The 22,592-nt window shown below is 39.9% G+C and overlaps 10 non-coding genes across 10 annotated transcripts; 2 read left to right on the forward strand and 8 right to left on the reverse strand.

The window, feature by feature from the left end:
• TRNAM-CAU lies at positions 2,396–2,468 on the forward strand. Its single transcript has one exon. It is a non-coding gene; the product is annotated as a tRNA-Met (tRNA).
• TRNAA-AGC lies at positions 3,674–3,746 on the reverse strand. The gene has a single exon. It is a non-coding gene; the product is annotated as a tRNA-Ala (tRNA).
• On the reverse strand, positions 4,204–4,276 carry TRNAV-AAC. The gene has a single exon. It is a non-coding gene; the product is annotated as a tRNA-Val (tRNA).
• Positions 5,759–5,831, forward strand: TRNAM-CAU. The gene has a single exon. It is a non-coding gene; the product is annotated as a tRNA-Met (tRNA).
• TRNAM-CAU lies at positions 6,820–6,892 on the reverse strand. The gene has a single exon. It is a non-coding gene; the product is annotated as a tRNA-Met (tRNA).
• TRNAA-AGC lies at positions 8,550–8,622 on the reverse strand. The gene has a single exon. It is a non-coding gene; the product is annotated as a tRNA-Ala (tRNA).
• TRNAM-CAU lies at positions 11,204–11,276 on the reverse strand. The gene has a single exon. It is a non-coding gene; the product is annotated as a tRNA-Met (tRNA).
• TRNAM-CAU lies at positions 16,627–16,699 on the reverse strand. Its single transcript has one exon. It is a non-coding gene; the product is annotated as a tRNA-Met (tRNA).
• Positions 18,695–18,767, reverse strand: TRNAV-AAC. Its single transcript has one exon. It is a non-coding gene; the product is annotated as a tRNA-Val (tRNA).
• On the reverse strand, positions 20,802–20,874 carry TRNAM-CAU. The gene has a single exon. It is a non-coding gene; the product is annotated as a tRNA-Met (tRNA).

Genomic DNA, 22,592 nt, shown 5'->3' on the forward strand with positions numbered 1-22,592 from the left:
AATCTGGCAGTTCACTGGCAGAGACTTTCTGTCGTTTTGAGAGAGCACATTACCAGGATCACCAAGAGAAATAGACCCAGGATTATGGCCAATCCTTGCTGGAGCCTGTTTCTCAACTATGAACCCCAACTGCCAGGGCTGAGGCAGCTAAAGAGGCCAAAGAATGCCATGGCCTTTGGGTATGACATCTAAAGCTCAAGCCAAAACAGCAAAAGTGAACCGTACAGAATTCGAACCTGCCACTTCACACAACCATAATAATATTCCATGAGATAAATGTCTACATGTGGGGAAAAAAGCTAGGACAAGGTTGAAGATAAGGTTCATTTCCTATGTGAGGCCACTCCTTGAAGATTGGGAAAGCTCTGTTTTATCTAGTACATAGAAAAAACACAGAGGAATAAAATGGGGAAGCGGGGGAATATGTTCTAAAGGAGAAAACAATATAAAACCTCTGGGGGTGGAGGATTGTAATAGTAAAATGGAGATAAGTAATTTACTTGACAGAGAGTCGTAAAAATGGTCACCAAACTTGGGAGAATGGATGAGCACAATGAAAACCTCAACAAAGAGATAGAAAATATAAGAAAGTACCAAACAGAAGTCACAGAGCTGAAGAAAACAAATTTGAAGTGAAAAACGCACTAGAGGCTTCCATAGCGATTTCTTTTCCCGGAGTGGATAGTCTCTTGCTCCCTCTTGTGTTTGTCGATGGTATTGCAGGTTCTGTGGTGCGGCCTCAAGCTGTCAAACTCTCCCTTGCTCTCAGGGGCCCCCAGGCATCCAAAGTATGAGAGTTTGGTATGAGCGCTTCTAGTCAAGTGAGAAAGAAAGCAGTCCCTTGGGCAGATTCCCCCAACCCTTGAAAACTCAGAATCTTTGGCATATGTTCCATTCTTCCCTTGCTGTCCGAAGAGAAAGGCAATAATTTGGTCATATTCTCCTGATCTCGCTGAGTTTTGTTAACTTGGAGGAAAATCTGTAGTGGGTGGAATGCCATAGTTTTATTTATCCATTTCAATGCAGCTGTTTCTGGCTCTGCACAATTTGGGGGTACTGCGACGTCCTAACTGGTTTCTGGAGAGCTCATAAAAGCTTTTTGGACCATATACTCATGTTAAATTGGTGTCTCTGTCAGGGAACAAGGTCCGTGGCTTTCTATTTTGCTATCTTGCTGATGGTCATCCCTTCTTAGCAGTATAATTTAAAGCTCTAGAATTTATACATATTCATTTTAGGAGGCTGCCTCTGATGGTAATAAAATATAGCGAGGTTTTGTTACTATCTTCTATATGGATTTAAATTTTAAGCTAATAAGTTAATGCTGTATTTAATATTCAAACATTTCCAACATTTGGCTATGCCTCCATCAATTTCTTTCTACTGATTATCAGGGATGGTCATCTGACTGAACACTGGCTTGTTTAGTGACAATTGTGATAATTTCTATCTACAGGAGAGGAGGTTGGGTAGGGGACCCATGATTTTAAAAAATGAATGCATAAATACATGAGAATTTTTTACCTATAAATTCAAGATTTATAGAAAAGATTCAGGAAGTCCAATTCACCAAAATCTGAAAAGAAATCCATAGCCAGTTACATCACAGTGAAACTGTAAAAGAAGAGGAGAAAAAGGAGAGGAAGAAGAGGGGCAAGAGTACCAGAATGACATTAAAGACTAACAACAATTCTCAAAAATAGAAGAGAGATTGCCTGCAAAGGTGACACTGTAAGCTAGAAAATAGCTCAGGGTAATTTTCAAATTGAAGAAATAAAATAACTCAACTAAAATTACACTTAGTGACTCTATTTTTGAAGAATGACAGTGATATAAAGATAGCATGAGATAAAAGAACATTTGAGAGTTTATCCCACAGAGACCCTCAGTAAAGGAAATCTCAAGAATATACTATAAAAGGAAGGAAATTTTCCTCGGTAAATAGATATATTCCTCGGTAAATATTTTCAAAGACACTGCTCTAGACTTTTTGGACAAATTAATAGACAAAAAAGATGAAGAATTTGCATGCTATTAGACTTACAGTGCAAATCATGATGAGAAAATGTATAGACAAAAACATGGGTAAATCCAAACACATATTAACTTTTTGAAAAATAATCCCAAATCGTACTTTGGAAAATATGGTAGAACTAAAATATTGGGCAAAAAAATTACATACATGTTTCAAGGTATGAAAATTTTCTATACATTCATCCAACTACTATTCGGTGAGAGTGCTATTTCAGAGAGAAGACTCTGGATGGTGAAAACGTGACTGTTAACTCTGAGGGACCGATGATCCAGATGAACAGAAAACAAGAACAGCACCAGCCAGAGACAATCACTGGCTTAGATAATTTCATTATAGCCCAGCCAAAAACCGGTTTTCAGCGCCTTCTTAGCGCAGTGGGCAGCGCGTCAGTCTCATAATCTGAAGGTCCTGAGTTCGAGCCTCAGAGAGGGCATGGCTATTTTTTTCCTTTTGCTTGCTTTTCCTTAGGCGCGTTTATTTTCCTTGAGTTTGTTTTTGCATTCATTTACCTCTGGAACGCAGTTTGCTCTGCTGTGAAGTATCAAGACGTGATATTGTGTCAGAGTTTTCTCACGATAACCGTTCCGGGGCTCCATTTAGAAGAGCACTCCGGCAATGGCTGTTTCTCCGGAAGTTCTAGAGATGCTCCGCCTTGACAGCAGTGACACTTGAGTCCTCAGATTAGTCCCGAAAAACCAAGAAGGGCATAAAACTTCTAATGCTGAAATAATAACCACGAGTTCAAAATATACTGTGGCGGCTAATTGTACTTCGCTGACTGGTGCCTGCAGGGTCTATGCCCGCATTCTCCGCCTGCGCATCTCCTTGAGCTCTTGGTCGGGAACCGCAACTTCCCAGTTGACTACAGCTCAATACAGATGTAGAAAACATTGACTGTTGGCGGAGGGGGCAGGGAGAGTCTTTAATTTTTTTTTTTTTAATGAGCCAGAAGAAGACAGAGGAATATTGGACATTGAAATATTGGACATGTGATACATCGGATCTTTCTGATTCCTCCCCTCTCCCTAGCCCTTGTATGGTTTCACACATGTCAGAGCTGGAGATGTCTTTCTTAACTGACAAGCCAACTTTGTAGCCAGTGGAGGAAAACAGTGGAAGGGAGATGAGGCGTCTCGAGCAGGCCAAAATGCTCAAAGAAGAAGAAAATCTGTGCGAGGCTGAGCTCGTCATTTTCCATCTTAGCAATTCGATGTTGGTTGTTGTTCACGATCAGAGCCACTTATTCACAGCTCGCGGGTGTATCCAGTAGCTAACTAATAACTTCACGTATATGCTTCCCATAGGGTCTTTCTCCATATTTTTTGGTTACTTGGGGCACTCGGTTTCAGCCCCTGACAAGAAAGTTGGGGCTTTATTGACCCTGCCCTGCCCTGCGCTTCTCAGGATTGGGCCTCCTTGCGGCCACATGCATGAAGAAACGGAGGGGGAAGAAAGGAATTGGGCATATCCCTTGAGATGACCCAGCTATTCTGCAGCAGAACCCAAGTCATACGTTGGTAGTAGATGTACTAACCACTAGCCCTCGCTATCCTGTTTTGTCCTTTCCCTAGGAAGAGTCTAAAGTGTCTAATTTCTTTCTGGAGATTGGAAGATTGAAGCGCCTCAGGTGAGTAAAACTGGAGGATGTGGGCATCGATCCCACTACCTCTCGCATGCTAAGCGAGCGCTCTACCATTTGAGCTAATCCCCCGCCGAGAAGTATTACGTTTCGCTTCTCCCCCCACCCTCCAGTTTATCAACATACCGTCTCCATTATTCCTTCTTTTGGGTAGTCCAAACTTCAGAAAATGTCAAGCCCATTAATGGGAATCAGAATTTGGGCTAAGGGCACATCATCTCAGAGATGCCCCGAGGGAAGAGCGCAATTGGTACCTACTTCTCTGCCAGGAAAGGAGAAAGTAGCCATAGGAAAAGTTTGACACTCCAAAGGTTCTCGATTCAGATTTTCTGGGACAGAAGAGAACACGTCCCAGTTGGGAGGAGTCATCCAGAACAGTCAGCTAATGCGATGAGACTATCTCAGGGTGATTATATGTTTCTTAAAAAGAGGACCCCCTCCCAAAAAAAAGTGGGTTGATGACTCGTTCCTTTTAGGGCAGGCGGTGAGCTGATTTTTCCCCCGGATGACAAGGTAAAAAAGCAGCCATTGTTTCCGCTCGGTTTCGAACCGAGGACCTCTCGCGTGTTAGGCGAGCGTGATGACCACTACACTACGGAAACTCACATTACACTCCAGTTTTGAGGTACTCAATTCTTGCTGAGGTGGATCATGAAAGGTTTCACAGCTACATCATATAAGAGAATAACCAAAACAAACAAACAAAAAACCCTGTTACAAATAAGACCTATCAAAAATACGTAGTGAGATCCTATGAAAGAGAGAAAAAAAAATACGGACATTGAGGTGTGAGAATAAAGAATCAACAGGATGGAAGGAACAGTCTAGATGGTAGGAACTCCTGTGTTCAGAAATATACCTGTGTAGTAGGAGTGGAGTGTGCGAGTGTGCGAGTGTGTGTGTGTGTGTGTGTGTGTGTGTGTAAAATAGACATGGAGAGAAACAGTGATTGAAAAAAGCCAGGACACATGAAGATACATTGGGGAAAAATGTGGGGAGACTTAAAAACCCTTGAAAAACATGCAGACACATGGCTTTAAAATGAAAATATTTTATGAAACTTTTTAATTTTGAATGCCAAATAGGTAGGAAATGGAGAAAATAGAATTAGAGAGAAAGAAAAAGAAGTTGTAAGACCGTAAAGGATTGAGGCTTATTCTTTAATCCCTGAGATTAATAATAGCATGAGTCTTTCTGTACCTGCGGCCCAGTACACTAGCTGGCTTGGAATACATTCTTCATAAACACAGAATGGACAAAGGCATAGGTGCATGAGAAGAAAGAGAAAGATTCTGGAGAGCTGTGTGGAAAGGAGCTACAGTATTTAAGCACATATCAAGATACTGGGTGTAGAGATTTGAAGGCGAAGAGTCAAAGGCATGTAGAATACTTGAATCTGGGTGGTAAACACAAGTGATTGTGAATTAATACCTGATGCATGGAAGATTAAATCCTCTCATTTATAATAATAGTGAATTAATGAATGAATTGGGTTGGAGGTAAAGACTAAGTGCAGGGTTAAAGGAAAAGGCTACATTTTAATACAGGAAAAGAAAAAATCAGCTTTGCGCTTCTGGTTTTGCTTCATAGAGCCACGAGAACTGAAAAAAAAATGGTTCAACTATTCTAAGCTTTTTTCTGTAAAATGGGAATTATGATATTTGAATGAACTGCAAAGCTAAATCAAACAACTTGCATAAGATTAATAAACATGTAGTATCATTTTTAGCACCCAGTGCTGAAAAAGGATTTTTTTCATTTCTTTTCATTCTTTTGTATTCTGCTTTCTGCAGGCTGAAGGTGCCTCCCTTCCTTGAACCCTTAAGGGGAAGCAACAGCAAGGTCAAATCTGCAGGAAGAAAGCTCTGGACAAGCTAACCTTCAGAAATGCATCTCTGAGTATCCTTTTGGTAACGTGCATAAGAAGTAAAACAGAGTATCATTTCTCTTTCACATTTTAAAGGAAAATCAACTGGGCAAAGTTGGAATCCCACAATCCATAATCACATATGTCATAATGCTGCACCCGGCAGATTCTACACTCTGAAATGATGGTGTCCACACCGGTCAGGTACACCTTGTCTGCCTTCTTAGCGCAGTAGGCAGCGCGTCAGTCTCATAATCTGAAGGTCCTGAGTTCGAGCCTCAGAGAGGGCAGCTTTTTTTTTTCCCTCCACAGTCAAACTTGCCTAACGTTACTCTGCTAAAAAGAAAACGCATACAGGCTACACCAAAACCAAATCGAAAAGAACAAACAAAAAGTCAACATAAGATAACTCTGGGAGTTAATGAAGGACAGGGAAGCCTGGGGTGCTGCAGTCCATGGCGTGGCAAAGAGTCAGACATGATTGAGGGACTGAACAACAAAGTAAAATGACCAAATGCTGCCAGAGAAGCATTTGCTAAAGGATCCATTGTTTGCCCAGGAGTGTAATACTAGATTTCAAGTCTGTTGCACTTCCCAGTAACTTCAGTAAAATCATAGATGAAGTAATGTAGACCACATCACAAAAATACCATATTTTTGTGTCTTCTCCATCTGATAGAAGACTTCTCTTTAGAGCACATTGGTGCTCTAAAGGACTCCCAATGGCAAATAAGGAATGGAAGATGTAAAATCATTTATTCTTTTTATCATGAAACAAATAATTGTTGTTTACACAACTATTCTGGGTGCAGTGAATTAAGAGTGAATAAGATCTCCAAATTTCCTTCCTTGTGGAGCTACATTCCTCCATCTTTCGCTTCTTTTAGAGTGGCAGGATGCAGGGAGCTTGAAGATTTGACTAATGGGGTTTGTGAGGGTTCTTACACTTTATCTCTGACATTCTGTGAGCTTGGAGGCTGGAGGGAGAAAGTGGAGACAGAGGTCACTTCTGGCATGCTGACAGTGTAGACAGTGAGTAGCCTTTTCAGGATAATCGAATATCTTGAAACCAATTTATTCTTTGGGGGCCAGATATATATCCTTCCCTGTCCTTCACTAACTCCCAGAGTTATTTTATGTTGACTTTTTGTTTGTTCCTTTCGGTTTGGTTTTGGTGTAGCCTGTATATGTTTTCTTTTTAGAGTAACATTAATATTCGACGTTCTTTTTAGCAGAGTAACATTAGGCTAGTTCAACTGTGGAGGAAAAAGAACAAGCTGCCCTCTCTGAGGCTCGAACTCAGGACCTTCAGATTATGAGACTGACGCGCTGCCTACTACGCTAAGAAGGCAGACAAAGTAAGACTTTCACATTCTAATTAAAATATGAAACAATATTTTTCAGGCACATCTATCAGTTTCCAGGTTTTAAAAAAATGTAACCAATGCTCTTTGAAAACCTTCCATATAAGACAATGCTGCACCCGGCAGATTCTACGCTCTGAAATGATGGTGTCCACATCTTTAAGGTATACATCTACCAGTTGGACTCTGGCCAGCAAGACCAGAACAATCCTGTCTTTTGCAGCTCTTTTCCTCTCTGATGTTCCAATGATTGGCCTCTTCTCTCCCTCAGAGATCTCAGTCTTGCTGCTTCTGGTGCTGCTAAGTCGCTTCAGTCGTGTCCGACTCTGTGTGACCCCAGAGACGGCAGCCCACCAGGTTCCCCAGTCTCTGGGATTCTCTAGGCAAGAACACTGGAGCGGGTCTCACTCTTGCACTTTCTTTATATTCAAAAGAAACTTAGGAGATACCCAGTTAATATTAACTCACTAACTGAGTGAATGAATACCCCTCAAATGTGTCTACACTCCATATGTCGTTGTCTCACTTTACATCTCCACTTGGATGAACGTGACAGGAGGTGTTCTCTCTATAAAAAACACAGACTGGAAAACAACAACAACAACAACAAAAATACAGAGAGAACTTAACAGAAAAACCTCTCTGTCAGTCTATTGGGCTATTAATTAGACTAAGAGATTTATGAAGATTATTTCATATATTCCAATTGAATTTTGACAACTAGGTGTCATAATTTGCATTTTCCACATATGTTGGCAACTCAGAGAAGTGATGTGTCTGCTAAGCTGTAAAGTCTGAATTGAGAAGCAGATTATCTAATTCCAAATTATGTTATTTTTTCCTGCTGCAGCTGGTAGTCTCACTGGATATTCTTCTCTACAATAGCTTATTCATACACACTCTAATTCCCAGTCTCCTCTCTGCTGGCCTTTCGGGCTTAGACTTCCAAGTCAAACTTTGGCTCATTCTCTTCCTTCAAAATCCACTTTCACTGAATAATATTGGCAAATCTGAACACTATTTTGTGAAGCTCTCTTGAATCTATCACTTCCTTTCCATTCAGTCAGCTCATATTCATTGGGGAGCTGCTCTGTGCCTGGCACTGTGGTAGCTTCAGGTGATTCAGAAGGAATAGGGTCACCCAGACTTCTGTTAGAAGGATATATATGCACAAGGGACAATCCTCTTAGTCTTCCTGGCATTTACAGCTAAATAATGACTAAAAATATGTGTTCGTGAGGTCCCTCTGCTTCACTCTGACCATTCTTGATTTTTTAGTTTTGATGCGATCTTGCTTTTCTCTCAACTCTTTGGCTCTTCTTTCCACCTTTCTATATTGCAATTTTGCTCTGTTCGGTCAATTAGATCCATTGGTGAATGGTGTTGTTTAGTTAACTACTAGATCAATCATTAATGAGAGAGAAGTTTTGACACCTATAATGATAACTGTGGGTTTCTCTATTTTTCCTTTCAAGTTTATCAGCTTCAGTTCATGAGTTTTGAAGCTCAGTAGTCAGGGACGTAGAGCCAGTCTTATCTTCGCCCGGAGGAGAGTGCAATGTGTGTCTGCTTTTCTCATTTCTTTATATAGGTTGCAAGATTTGTGGTTGTCAGCTGGAGCTCCTTAGTTGAAGGAGCCAAAACTGGAGAATGTGGGCATTGATCCCACTACCTCTCACATGCTAAGCGAGCGCTCTACCACTTGAGCTAATTCCCCACCTTCATGCTTGTGTTTTTTCCTTTAGCTTTTCAGAGTACTATCTCCACTTTATTTACTCTTCTGAGCAGCCTGAACTTCAGAAAATTTCAAGGTCCTTAAAATGAAACCGGGACTGGACTAAGGGCACATCTTCTCAAAGATGCTTAAGGCAATAGTGTGATTGGTATCTATTCCTTTGCTGAAGAAAGGAGGGGAAAGTCACCATGGGAAAAAGAAGAGACAGAGGGAACATTTGGGGGTTTCACTGTTGACTGAAGAGAAACCAGATATTAAGAACCCATGTAGAAAAAAAATGGTTGAAAGAAAATGCATGCAAAAGAGAATAGGCTTTTAATTTGTTCTAGCTTCACTCAACTTTAAACTATTATCATGGAAAAAGGAATGGCCACCCATTCCGATATTCTGTGTAGTGAATCCCATGGACAGAGGAGCCTGGTAGGCTACAGTTCATGGGGTCACAAAGAGTCGGACATGACTGAGTGACTAACACTAAATTGCTATCTGTTGTAACAGGAGTCCTAAACATCTGTGTTCCCTTACATCTTTTTTTGTTATTCACTAATTAGAAAGCAGAAAATTCTGTCTGGGAAATTTTAAGTCATATAAACTGCCATTCATCAATAAAATTTAAAACATCAAGTAAGACATAAAGAAAGAGCAAAATAAATCAGCAGACCTGGAGAGTAACATTTTGGAAGTCAATAAAATGATTTATTAAATTATTCACTTATATTTGATCTACCTATTCCCTATCCTTACCTAATACTTCCGTTTCAAGGCAGAAGCCATATTTATGCCTTAACTCCAGGCACTTGAGGACACAATGATTTGAGCCTCAAGATCCTTATATTCTAGAGGAGAGACAGGAACTTTAAAAGAAAATTCATAAGACAATTTCTAAAACACAGTGCTTGTGAGGAAGGTGGCATAAGTTGATGGACAGATTAAAATCACGGTAAGAGGCATTAGCTAGGGAGGGGGGGTCTCAGTAGCAAAGTAACATTTGACTTAGGGACTGAGTGCCAAGAAGTAGGCATATTACTAAGTCTGATTCAAAATGAGAAGTTATATTAGTCAGAATCTGAGAGGTGAAGAAAAGTCCTCTGTGTGCATTTGGGAAACCCAGACAGATCCCAGTTACCAAAGACCCACAGAAAAGTCAAAATGTAAGAAAATTTCCAGCTCATTTCAAGACTGTGGTGCCAAAGGCCTAACCAAATGGTGGGCTTGCTGAAGGAGCCTCCAAGGGCATCATCCATAGGATTCTTTGTGTCTGAAGAAGCTTAAGATCCAGTTAAAGGAGAGGGAAGTCTTTTAGTGAAAAGCAAAGTGCAAGGGCTGTTCATAGTTCTGCATGGTAGAATTATGACCCTCTTTAATGTTCCTTCCTGTTTTTGGACTTCATCAGGATCTGATCACTAATGCTGTTAAATATATTTCCTGTATTACCTGCTGGAATCCCTCCTGCCTCATTTGAAATATTTTAGCTGCCTGTGCAAAGAGGAAAAATTCTATTTGGGATTCTATATATGGAAGTCAAATATCACCAGATTGTTTCAATTCTTGGAGATATTTCTGAAGGTGTTAATTTAGACTGTCATTACAGGTACTGTGATGGTTGGGCTGGAGTGGATGGGTAAGAAACTTCCATAAGGAAGAACCACCCAAAGATCCTACTCCTATTCTTGTTTATGAGTTTACTCTAAGAATTCCCCTGATTTCACATCTTCTTTTTTATTTTGTTTTTGACAATCTGGGTCTTTCTGGTTCCCTCTCAGACCCAGGCAACTCAGTCCTCAGACTCACAAGTTCTGTCATCCATCATGTCTCTTTAAATGTCCCTCAACAGATTTCTCTCTTTCCCCAGGTCAATGGGTCCCATAAATGTCCATTACAAAATAGCCTTCTTTTCACCAGATTCTCTCTGTTTACAAGGATGGGAGGTCCACTCTCCCACAACTCTTGAGTGTTGAGAAGGAAAGGCCATCATACTCCAGTACAGATCATGCTCACTCCCTTCACCGCATGTTTTTTGTCCTTATTGTAGTATAATGACAAAGTGGGTGCATGCGTGCTCAATCACTCAGCTGAGTCCAACTGTTTATGACAGAGAGTATTGGTCAAAGACCAAGTCTGTGCTCTCTTCTGGGTGAACTAAGAAAAGAACCAGAAATTTATAAATCTTCATTTTAAAAAGAAATCCAATATTTCCCGAAGTTGGGTTCAGGAAAGGTCCTCTGAGGACTCAGGTCTTGTGGAGAAGAAATGATAGAGAAAAACTGGTGGAAACAAGTATCTTTCCCACTAGCTTTGAGTGCAAAGAAGGGTTTGTAACATTGAACCTAATTCCCATGTCCTAACTCTCTTTTTGATCTGAAATCTTTCTGGTGAATCTTAACTTCTTCACCAATGATTTTACTGAAGTTACTGGGAGTTGCAACAAACTTGAAATCTAATTTCAACCTTCTAAGCAAATATTCGGTCATTTTTCAAATGTTTTGCTGGTGCCCACCTTAATTTTATTTGCTGTTGGGTTTTTCCTGCAACATAACTTTAGCCAGGCCAAAAAAGTGTCATCTGCCCTCTCTGAGGCTCGAACTCAGGACCTTCAGATTATGAGACTGACGCGCTGCCTACTGCGCTAAGAGGGCAGACAGTGTAAGTAATGCGTATTGAAAGTAGAGAGGAAATAGTATTTTCCGACCGCCCACACTTTAATCAGTTCCTAGTTTTTAATAACTACTTGAAAATCATTCCAATAAACCAATGACAAACCCAGTGGATTCCACATTAGGAATGATGCAGTCCATGCCTTCCAGTATTCACCCCAAAATAAGATCATCTTGGCTGCATAGCTAGGGACAATAAATGTGCTGTCTTCCTAGTCTTGTGTTCCAAAGATGTGCTTTTTCCTGCCCTCGGAAATCTCAGCTGATCTTACATTTTCCATGATCTCCTTGTTGAAAGAAACATAGGAGTTGCCTAGTTAATATTAGTTCACTGAGTGAATCAATAGTCCTCAAGTCTGGACTTCTCTGTCCTACTCATCTCCATTCGTACCTACATGGCTGGAGACATTCTTCCTACAAAAACCGCAAACTGACAAAAAGCCACCTTGTTTTTTCAGCCTTACATACTAATTCATACTAGGAGATTTATGGAGATTATTTCATATAGTCCACTTGAATTTAGGTAATAAACCTATGTACCATATTTTGTACTTTCCAGACAAAAGGCTGAGAGAAGTTAAGTAATATTTCTGTTAAACAGCAAAGTATGAATTGAGAGAAATTATTAGAGTCCAAATTGTGAGTTCTCTCTCTACGCCAGTTCACACCCACTATCTAATTCCCAACTTCTGTGCTGGACTTTAGGGTTTCGACTTCCAAGTCCTTCAAAACCCATATCAAATGATCTGCCAAATACTAAACACTATTCTTGTGCAGCTGTTTTGAATCTGTCACTTCCTTTCCATTCATTCAGCGCATTATTGTTGTGGAGCTGCTCTGTGCTAGGCACTGTTGCAGGCTCAGGGGACTGTGAGGGAATCTGATTACCCCCAGGCCTCAGGACTAGGAAGGATAAATATGAAAAAGGAATGATCCACTTCCAGTTTCACCACTTTCAGTCTCCCTGGCATTTACAGCTAAATAACTCTTTCCAAAATACCACTTTTCTGCTTCACACTGACACTTTTTGGTTTCCTTGTTTTGATATAATTTTGCTTTTCTCTCAACTCTTTGACCTTTCTTTCTACTGACACTGCGATTTTACTTAATAAGGTCATTTAGATTCAGCGGTGGATAGTGTTTAGTCCCACACTGTATTTTCCAATTTGTTATCTACTAGATCTATCAATTAAAGAGAGAGGATTATTGACATCTTCAACAATAATTGAGGACTTTTCTATGTTTCTTTTCAGTTTCATTAGCTATTGCTTTTGGGTTTTGAAGCTCTGTGGTCAGAGGCATGCAAATTTAGGATAGTTATTTTATTAGTGAGTTGACATCTTATAAATGTATAGCTTCTCAAATTAATACCTGGAATTTTTCTCTGCTTTGAAATCCACTTAGTCTTATAGTAATATATCTACTTTATTTTTTTTTAATTAATGCTTGCATGAGGTCTGTTTTCCTATTCTTTGCTTTCAATCTCCTATATAACTTTTAATCTTGAGTATAGCTTTTCATCTCACAACTAACTGTATTTGAAGTGGATTTATTCTAATCAGTATATATATTTTTAATATATTGTGACAAACTGATTTTATTTGATATATCCGGATTGTTAGAATGCATTAAAAATAAATTGCTGACTATAATGACTCAAATAATATTATTATTAATAATTTTGCTTTTAGATTTACTAAATAATTTATTAAAAGCTTGTTTCGTTTGTTTCTTATTTTCCTCTGCTCCTCTTCCTCCCTACCCTTACTTGACTTATTTAAACATTGTTAGTATGTGATGTATTGATTACCATATATATCCTTAATATTTCACAGTGTACTTAGAATCAATAAATTACCATTCAAGTTGTGTATAGACCTCACTACCATTTAGTCCCTTTACCACAACCACTTCATATAGTGCATATAGATACAATGAAAATTCCATCAGACAATGTAATGATTTTCAGTTTCAAGCGTCAAACATACTTTAAAGAATTGAAGAGGAACATAAAAGTCTATTATGCTTTCCCAGTTATTTCCTTCTCTTCTATGGTTCCAATGACAAATTGAAGTCATAAGGGAGTAATCACAGTTCAGGCATACAAAAATGGGGAGGATGGCTATTAAGGATCTGGCCTTAGACCAGTCCCTATATCACTGTACCAAATCCAGGGCCACCAACAGCCATAGTCGGAACAACATCCACCAGCTGCAAACTTGTAGTCTCAAGATTTCCCCTTGTAATTAAGCAACCGTTGCAGACCCTAACCAATTCTTGCTTCATAAGCTGTCTTTCTTCTTGCTAGCATCAATTACAATGCTAGACAAACAGCTTATGTCACTGTGTGGCCTTGCAGTTTTTCCCTTTAATAAGCTTCCTTCATTTTGTAGTCCAATGGAACACAACTCTTGTGCTTCTTAAATCTGTGTTTCCCAGGCTGCAGTCCTAGTAAACCTCCAATATAGGCTATTTAATTTCAAACGAGTTTCTGTTTCTGAAATTTTGGTTAACTTTCTCCATTTATACTATCCTATATATTTCCCTCTAGTATCATTTTTCTTCTCTCACAGCATTACTCTTTTCTAGAACTTCCATTAGCAATGGAGTCATTCAGTTTACCTTCAAAGGAGCAGGTAAACTTTATGTCTGTCTGAAGGGTATTTTTGCCATATTTAGCTATTAGATTGACAGGTCTTTTCTTTCAAAATAACATAAAAATCATGTTATTTTGTTATGGTTCTTACAGTTTCTGATGAGAAATTAACAATCATTCAGATTGCTGTTTTCCTTTCATTTTCTTCTGGTGCTTTAGAGCATTCCCCCCCTTTCTAGTTTCAAGCAGTATAATTGTCATCTGCCTGTAGGTTTATTTGATTTTATCCTGCTTTAGGGTTGCTAATGTTTATATCTTTTGCCAAATTTGGGTAACCAATTCCCCCCACCAATGTTTCCCTTCTTCCTCTATTGAGTCTCCAATGATGTGAATGTAAGAATATTGCTATTTTCCTGTTTGTCCCTGGGGTTCTGTACATTTTTTAAAATACACTTGCCTCTCTGTCATTTGGATTGAATATTTACTATTGTTCTATCTACACATTCTTTTTTCAGGTCTGAAGTTGCAATTTGGATGTATATTTTTTTGCCAGTGCTTCTTAAAAGCTGGAGAATGTGGGTATCAGTCCCACTACCTCTCTCATGCTAAGCAAGCGCTCTTCCACTTGAGCTAATTTCCCACCTTTATCGAGCTCTTTCCCCCAGTGTGTCAGAGTACCATCTCCATTATTCTCTTGAAACCAGGACTACTAAGGGCACGTCTTCCCAAAGGTGACCTGAAGCAAAAGTGAGATTGGTACCTATTTCTCCTCTAAGGAAAAGGGGTGAGAAGTAGCCATGGGAAACACTTGGTGCTCCAAATTTCACGTTTCAGACATTCTGAGATAGAAGTGAAAATGTCCCAGTTGGGAGGACTCACCCAGAACAGCCAGCTAATACAACAAGACCTTAGGATGATTATCTGTTTCTTAAAAATGAGATGAAAATGACACACCAACAGGAGTGCAATGATCACTGATTCCTTTCAGGGGAGAAGGCAAACTGATTTTCCCTGGATGGTGGAAGGCAAAAACAGCTGTTTCTCCTCGGTTTCCATCCAAGGACCTCTTGCGTGTTAGGCTAGCGAGGGAAACTACACCGCACTAGGGAAACTACACTACACTAGGGAAACTCACGCTTTGTTCTATTTTAAGATATTTTTCCATTGTTACTGAGGCAGGTCATGAGAAATTATATATCTGCACCATATGATACAACAATTAAAAAGTACAAAATATTACTGATAAGAGCCATCAGAAATAAGACACAAGAGCATGTTACAGTGAAGGAAAAAATATGGACATTGAGCGGTACAGATGAAGAGTGATGATGATGCTGTTAAAAGATGATGCTGTTAAAGTGCTGCACTCAGTATGCCAGCAGATTTGGAAAACTCAGCAGTGGCCACAGGACTGGAAAAAGTCAGTTTTCATTCCAATCCCAAAGAAAGGCAATGTGTGTTCAAACTACCTCAGACTGTATTCATTTCACATGCTAGCAAGGTATACTCAAAATCCTCCAAGCTAACCTTCAGCAGTACCTGAACCAAGAACTTCCAGATGTACAAGCTGAATTTAGAAAAGGCAAAGGAACCAAAGATCAAGTTACCAACATCCTTGGATCATAGAAAAAGCAAGAGAATTCCAGAAAAACATTTACTTCTGCTTCATTGACTACGCCTTTAACTGTGTGGATCACAACAAACTGGAAAATTCTTAGAGATGGGAATACCATCTTACCTACCTACCGAGAAACCTGTATGCAGGTGAAGAAGCAATGGTTAGAACCGGACATGGAACAACAGACTGGTTCCAAATTGGGAAAGGAATACATCAAGGCTTTGTATTGTCACCTTGCTTATTTAACTTATATGCAGAGTACATCATGCAAAATGCCAGGCTGGATGAAGCTTGAGCTTGAGTCAAGATTGCTGGGAGAAATATCAATAATCTCAGATATGCAGATGAAACCACCCTTATGGCAGAAAGCGAAGAGGAACTAAAGAGCCTCTTGATGAGGGTGAAAGAGGAGAGTGAAAAAGCTGGTTTAAAACTCAAGATTAAAAAAATGAAGATCATGGCATCTGGTTCCATCACTTCATGGAAAACTAGACGGGGAAACAATGGAAACAGTGAGAGACTTTATTTTCTTGGGCTCCAAAATCACAGATGGTGACTGCAGCCACGAAATTAAAAGATGCTTTCTCCACAGAAGAAAAGCTGTGACAAACATAGACAGAATATTAAAAAGCAGAGACATTGCTTTGCTGACACAGGTCTGTCCAGTCAAAGGTATTGTTTTTCCAGTAGTCATGTATGGAAGTGAGAGTTGGACCATAAAGAAAGCTGAGTGCCAAAAAATTGATGCTTTTGAACTGTGGTGTTGGAGAAGACTCTTGAGAGTCACTTGGGCTGTAAGGAGCTCAAACTAGTCAATTCTAAAGGAAATCAGTCCTGAATATTCACTGGAAGGACTGATGCTGAAGCTGGAACTCTAATACTTTGGCCACCTGATGTGAAGTACTGACTCATTGGAAAAGACCCTGATGCTGGGAAAAGATTGAAAGCAGGAGGAGAAGGGAACAATAGAGGATGAGATGGTTGGCTGGCATCACCAACTCAATAGACATGAGTTTGAGCAAGCTCCAGGAGATGGTGAAAGACAGGGAAGCCTGAAGTGCCACAGTCCATGGGGTCACAAAGGGTCAGACAAGACTGAGCAACAAATATAAAACACCTGCCCTCTCTGAGGCTCGAACTCAGGACCTTCAGATTATGAGACTGACGCGCTGCCTACTGCGCTAAGAGGGCAGATGCTCATAGCTTCTGGCATTGAAAGTAAAATATAAAATAGTACTTTCCAGGCATGTCCATCAGTTTCCAACTTTTAAAGAATGTGACCATGCTACTTGTAAATCATTCCATTTAAACCAGTGCTGCACCTGAAGGTTTCTGCATCCAGGAATGATGGAGTCCACACCTTTCCAGCCCATACGCAATAACTGGACCCTCTGGCCTGCAGTTCCACTTGTACTGGTCCAGTAACAATTGTACTGGTTTTTTGCTGCTCTTTTTCCCTCTTGTGGTCTAATGATCTGCCTGTTGCCTCCTTCAGAGACCTCAGTCACTCTTACACTTTCCTTGATACCTTATATTCAAAAGAAACTTATGAAGTACCCAGTTAATACTATTAATAGTTCACTGACTGACTAAGTGAATTAGTACTCCTCAAATCTGTCTGAACTCCATACTTCTTGGTCTCACTCTATGTCTCCAGTTACATCTACATGCCCGGAGATATTCTCCTTACAAAAAAAAAAAACACAAACTGAACTTAATTCAAAACCTTCTCATTTGTTTCAGCCTTATAATTATACTAAGGGATTTATGGAGATGATTTCATTCATTCAAATTGAATTTCAGCAACAGAAGTATGCATCATAATTTACATTTTTCAGGTATAATGGAGACTCAGAAAAGTTAAGATCCCAGAGCTGCTAAGTAGCAAAGCATGAATTGAGAAACAGACTTGAAATTCCAAATTGTGATTTTATTTTTCTGCTGCAGCTGAGGGTCTCACTGTCTGTTCTCCAAAATAATTTATTCATCTAAACTTTAATTCCTAGCCTCTTCGGTGCTGGTGTTCTGGACTTAGACTTCCAAGTCAATTTTGGTTCATTCTCCGGCTTCAAAATCTACATTCACTGTCCCGGCAAATACTATTATTCTTGTGAAACTCTCTTAAATCAAGTCCTTTCCATTCATTCAGGACATATTCACTGGGGAGCTGCTCTGTGCTTGGCACTGCAGTAGGCCCAGTTGATTCAGAAGAAATCTGACCACCCAAACCTCTGGAGCTAGTATGTATACTGACAAGAGACAGTCTTTTTCTGGTTTCACTACTTTCAGTCTTCCCTGGCACTTACAACTAAATAATACTTTAAAAAATGTTTGTTTCCACAATGTCCCTTAGCTTCAATCTGACCATTCTTGATTTTTAATTTTTGATATGATCTTGCTTTTCCCTCAACTCTTTGGTAGAACTTCATTGTGATTTTGCTATCTGGATCAGTTTGATCCATTGATATATGGTGGTGTTTATTTTTTCAACGTGTTTGTTGACTTTCCTTATCTACTAGATTTATCATTAATGAGAGATGTACATACTGAAGGCCAATAGAGCCAGGCCTGTCCTGTTTTGCCCTTGCTCAGGGAAGGGTCCAAAGTGTCTAATTTTTTCCTTTCTTTCTACAATTTGGAAGATTTGCAGTTCCTCAGCTGAAAGAGTAAAAACTGGAGAATGTGGGCATCCATCCCACTACCTCTCACATGCTAAGCGAGCGCTCTACCACTTGAGCTAATTCCCCACATCCAGCATGCATCTATTCCTTCCATTTTTCAGTGGACTGTGTCCACGTCATTATTCATTCTTCCAGGCTGCCAGAACTTCAGGAAATGTCACGGTCTTTAAGCTGGACTAAGGGTCCATCTTCTCAAGGATCCTCCAAGGCAAGAGAGCAGTTGGTACCTGTTCCTCTGCCAAGGAAAAAAGAAAGTCACTGGGACAAAATCTGGCCAAAAAACTATATGCGTTTCAGATTTTCCTGACAGAAGGGACCACATCCCATTTGGGAGGACTCACCCAGAAGAGTGGGCTAATGCAGTCGGACTATCTCAGATTGATAACCTGTTTCTTAAACATGAAACTAAAACAGCAAAACAACAGAAATGAGATGATCACTGGTTCCCTTTAGGGGAGGCAGAGGGCTGAGTTTTCCTAGATGACAGAAAGTACAAGGGAGCAATTGTTTCTGCTCAGTTTTGAACCAAGGGCCTCCAGCGTGTTAGGCAAGCGTGGTAACCACTATACTACAGAAACTTACCCATTGTTTTATTTCTGGAATATTTATGGGATTCTTGCTGAGGCAGGTCTTGAGAAGTTACGTATTTACACTATATGCAAGAACAAAAAAGAAGTACATACTATTACATGCAAAAGCCATCAGAAATTAGAGGTGAGACATAGAGAAAAGGAAAAATGCATGGACATTGTAGGATGTAGATGTAGAGCGAACATAGGTTGGAAGGAAAAGGCACAGATGTAGGGATTCCTGTGTTCAGAAATATACCTGTTCAATTGGAGTGGGTGTATGTGTGTTTGTGTGTATAAAATAGACATGAAGGGAAACAGTGGTTGAAAAGCCTGGACACATGAAGATACACTGGAGAGAAAACTGGAGGCTTAAGAACACTTGAAAAAATTCCATGCAGACAGCTTACATAATCAAGGTAATATTTTATGATAAATTTTTAATTTTGACTGCCATATAGGTAAGAAATGGGGAAACTGGAATTAAGGAGAATGAAAAAGAAGTTATGTTAAGGGATTGAGGTTTACTCTTTTAGCTTCTGAGATTAGCAGTAGCATCAGTGTTTCTGCATCTCCAATCCAAGACACTGTCTGGCGCAGAATACTTTCTCCATAAACATAGACTAGATCCAGGCATAGATGCATGAGAAGAAAGAGAAAGATTCTGGAGAGTTATGTAGGAAGGATCTACAATATCTAAGTATGTGTCAAGACGCTGGATGTAGAGATTTGAGGGAGCAGAAGTAGTCAAGGACACTTAGAAGTCTGGAACCTGGGTGGCAGACACAGAAGTGATTTTGCTTTAGCGTCTGATGAGTGGAAAAATAAATACACTCATTTAAAAATTTGTTCTATGAATGTATGAAGGGAGGAACTGGTATTCCTTATAGATTTATGAGACTATACCTTAAATTAAAAGACAAGCTCACATCTTTTCATATAGAAAACAAACAACCAACTAGCTTTTAATGTCTGGTTTTGCTCCTTAGAGTTAACAGACTTGAGAAAAATGATTCAACTCCCCTGAAATTCAATTCCATCTTTCAAATGGTAGTGATGATATTTGGGTTATTTGCAAAGTTAATCAAACGACCTGCATAAAATCAATAAACTTTCAGGACACTTTCTAGAATGTGGTGCAGATTAGATCTACAGACACTACCCCAGATCTACAGGTTAGATCTACAAAAGCTAACCCACTGTCTCCTCCTATGCTGCTGCTAAGTCACTTCAGTCGTGTCTGACTCTGTGCCACCCCATAGACGGCAGCCCACCAGGCTCCCCCGTCCCTGGGATTTTCCAGGCAAGAACACTGGAGTAGGTTGCCATTTCCTTCTCCAATGCATGAAAGTGAAAAGTCAAAGTGAAGCCGCTCAGTCGTGTCCGATCCTGCCTTATTTCCAAAATCTTGTAACAATCACAGTTGTTTTTATAGAGACATACACAATGAGTGGGAGAGCCCCAAATTCTCAACTGCACCCAGAACAGTGCATTAACAATATATATTTGTTACATGATTTAAAAAATAAATGATTTTACCCTTCCCCATATCTTAACTGTGGTTGGACAATCTTTAGAGCATGAATTTGGAAGAGAAAACTTCCGTTGCTTCTCCCACCAGGAGGAGAGGAAGATCAAAAATATACTATAGCTTTTATTTTCTGGTGTAATCTAAATTTGTTGTCCATTTCACTCAAACTGCTGGGAGGTGCAACAAACCAGAAAATTGATTCCATTTTCTTGAATGAATATTGAATATTGGAACATCTACCCGGTGCTTTGGAGAAGGAAATGGCAACCCACTCCAATATTGTTGCCTAGAGAATCCCGTGGACAGAGGAGCCTGGTGGGCTGCCATCTATGGTGTTGCACAGAGTCTGACACAACTGAAGCGACTTAGCAGCAGCAGCAGCATCCAATGCTTATCAGGCAACATTTGCTAATTTTCTTTTGTATTGATTTCTTTAAGCGCATATTACACACATTTTCTTTTCTTTCAACTTGGCTTTTCAACAGGCCGACTGTGGAAAAAAAGTGAGGGCCTGCCCTCTCTGAGGTTTGAACTCAGGACCTTCAGATTATGAGACTGACGCGCTGCCAGCTGCGCTAAGAGGGCAGACAAGTTAATATCTGTACTTTGAAGTTAAAATATGAAACAGCATTTTCCAAGCATGTCTACTTCATCTGTTTTCAGCTTTTAAAGAATCTACTCTATGTTATTTGAAAATCACGATGTTTAAGTCAATGCTGCATGGGTAGGATTCCATATTTATGAAAGGTAGAATCCATGCCTTTCCAGTATTCAACCTAAGACAGGACCATCTATACTTCAGTACTAAGGACAATTCATTGTGTCTGTCTTTTGCTGGTCTTGTGTTTGAAAGACATCGTGTTTCCTGCTCTCAACCAAGCTTACATCTTTCATGATCTTTGTTGAAGAAACGTAGAAGGTGCTCAGTTAATATTTCTTCTCTGACTGACTGAATCAGTATCCCTCAAATTTGTCTATAGTCCTTACTTCTCTATCTTTACTTCTCTGCTTGCATCTATGTGACTGGAGACATTCTTCCCTACAAAAACATAAACTGAACTTAATTTAAAAAATTTTTCCTTTTTTTCAACTTTATATGCTATTAATTATGCTAAGAGATTTATGGAGATTATGTCATGTAGTCTAATTGAGTTTTGGCAACAAAACTATTTATTGTAGTTTACTAAACCAAACTTTGGGCTGCTAGCCCCAGAGCAGCAAAGCCAGTCTGCTGCCATCAGGTTGTGATGAAGGAAGGTGAAGGATTTATTGCAGGGTGCCAAGCAAGGAGAACTAGCTCAAAAGATTCAGATACCCAAAGTCTTTCAAGGCAACATTTTTAAAGACAATGTGAGGGTGACTGTCTCAGGGTGTATAATCAAGGGCTTCCCAGGTGGCTCAGTGGTAAAGAACCCACCTGCCAATGCAGGAGATGTAAGAGACTCAAGTTTGATCCCTGGGTAGGGAAGATCCTCTAGAGTAGGAAATGGCAACCCACTCCAGTATTCTTGCCTGGGAAATACCATGGACAGAGGAGCCTGGCGGGCTACCATCCATGGGGTCCTGAAAAGTCAGATGCGACTGAGCCCAGGACCGTGCGACAGTGTGATAGTGTGAGGGAGACTGTCTCAGGGTGCATTAAGAGCCAACGTGCAACTTTTTGATTGGCTGATGATGAGGTAACAAGGTAATATTTGGGGTAACAATTGTCAGTTTTTGCCTCCAATGAGTCTGAGATCTCCAAACTATTGGTTAGCATGCAGTCAACTTTTTCATCTGGTAGGAGTTCTGCAAAATAATTCAAGGATATGGCTCATAATATTAACCATATCCCTTGAGGAGAAACTAAAGGCTCAGGGCTCTATTTTATGGCTAAACTATTGTCTTGTTTGACCGCTTTCCTTTGTTTCTGCATTTTCTCACTTCTCTGATTAAATTTGCTCTTTGAAGCTGAGAGAAGATCTCAGATACTAATTTTTTTTTTTTCACGAACAAGAGTTAGGGGGGACACGGGGTGAGGCTGGTGTCTGTCTCTGGAGGAGGAATTTGGTGTTAATTTTGAAGTTGAATGCAACAACCTCATCCAGCTGGGTGATCAGTGAAGCTTTCCTTTCCCATTCTGAAGATACTAATGTGGGAGTTCACTGTGAATTTATGTTTCTGTGTACAGAATGTCAATTGAATCAACTTGTTTTGAGAAGAAAGGGAATCCGAATCAACAGAAATTTTAAGATAACCTCTGCTTCCTTTCGGAGAAGCAATGGCACCCCACTCCAGTACTCTTGCCTGGAAAATCCCATGGG

The sequence above is a fragment of the Capra hircus genome, chromosome 23 (assembly GCF_001704415.2).
Source record: "Capra hircus breed San Clemente chromosome 23, ASM170441v1, whole genome shotgun sequence".
In the NCBI taxonomy this organism is placed as follows: domain Eukaryota; kingdom Metazoa; phylum Chordata; class Mammalia; order Artiodactyla; family Bovidae; genus Capra; species Capra hircus.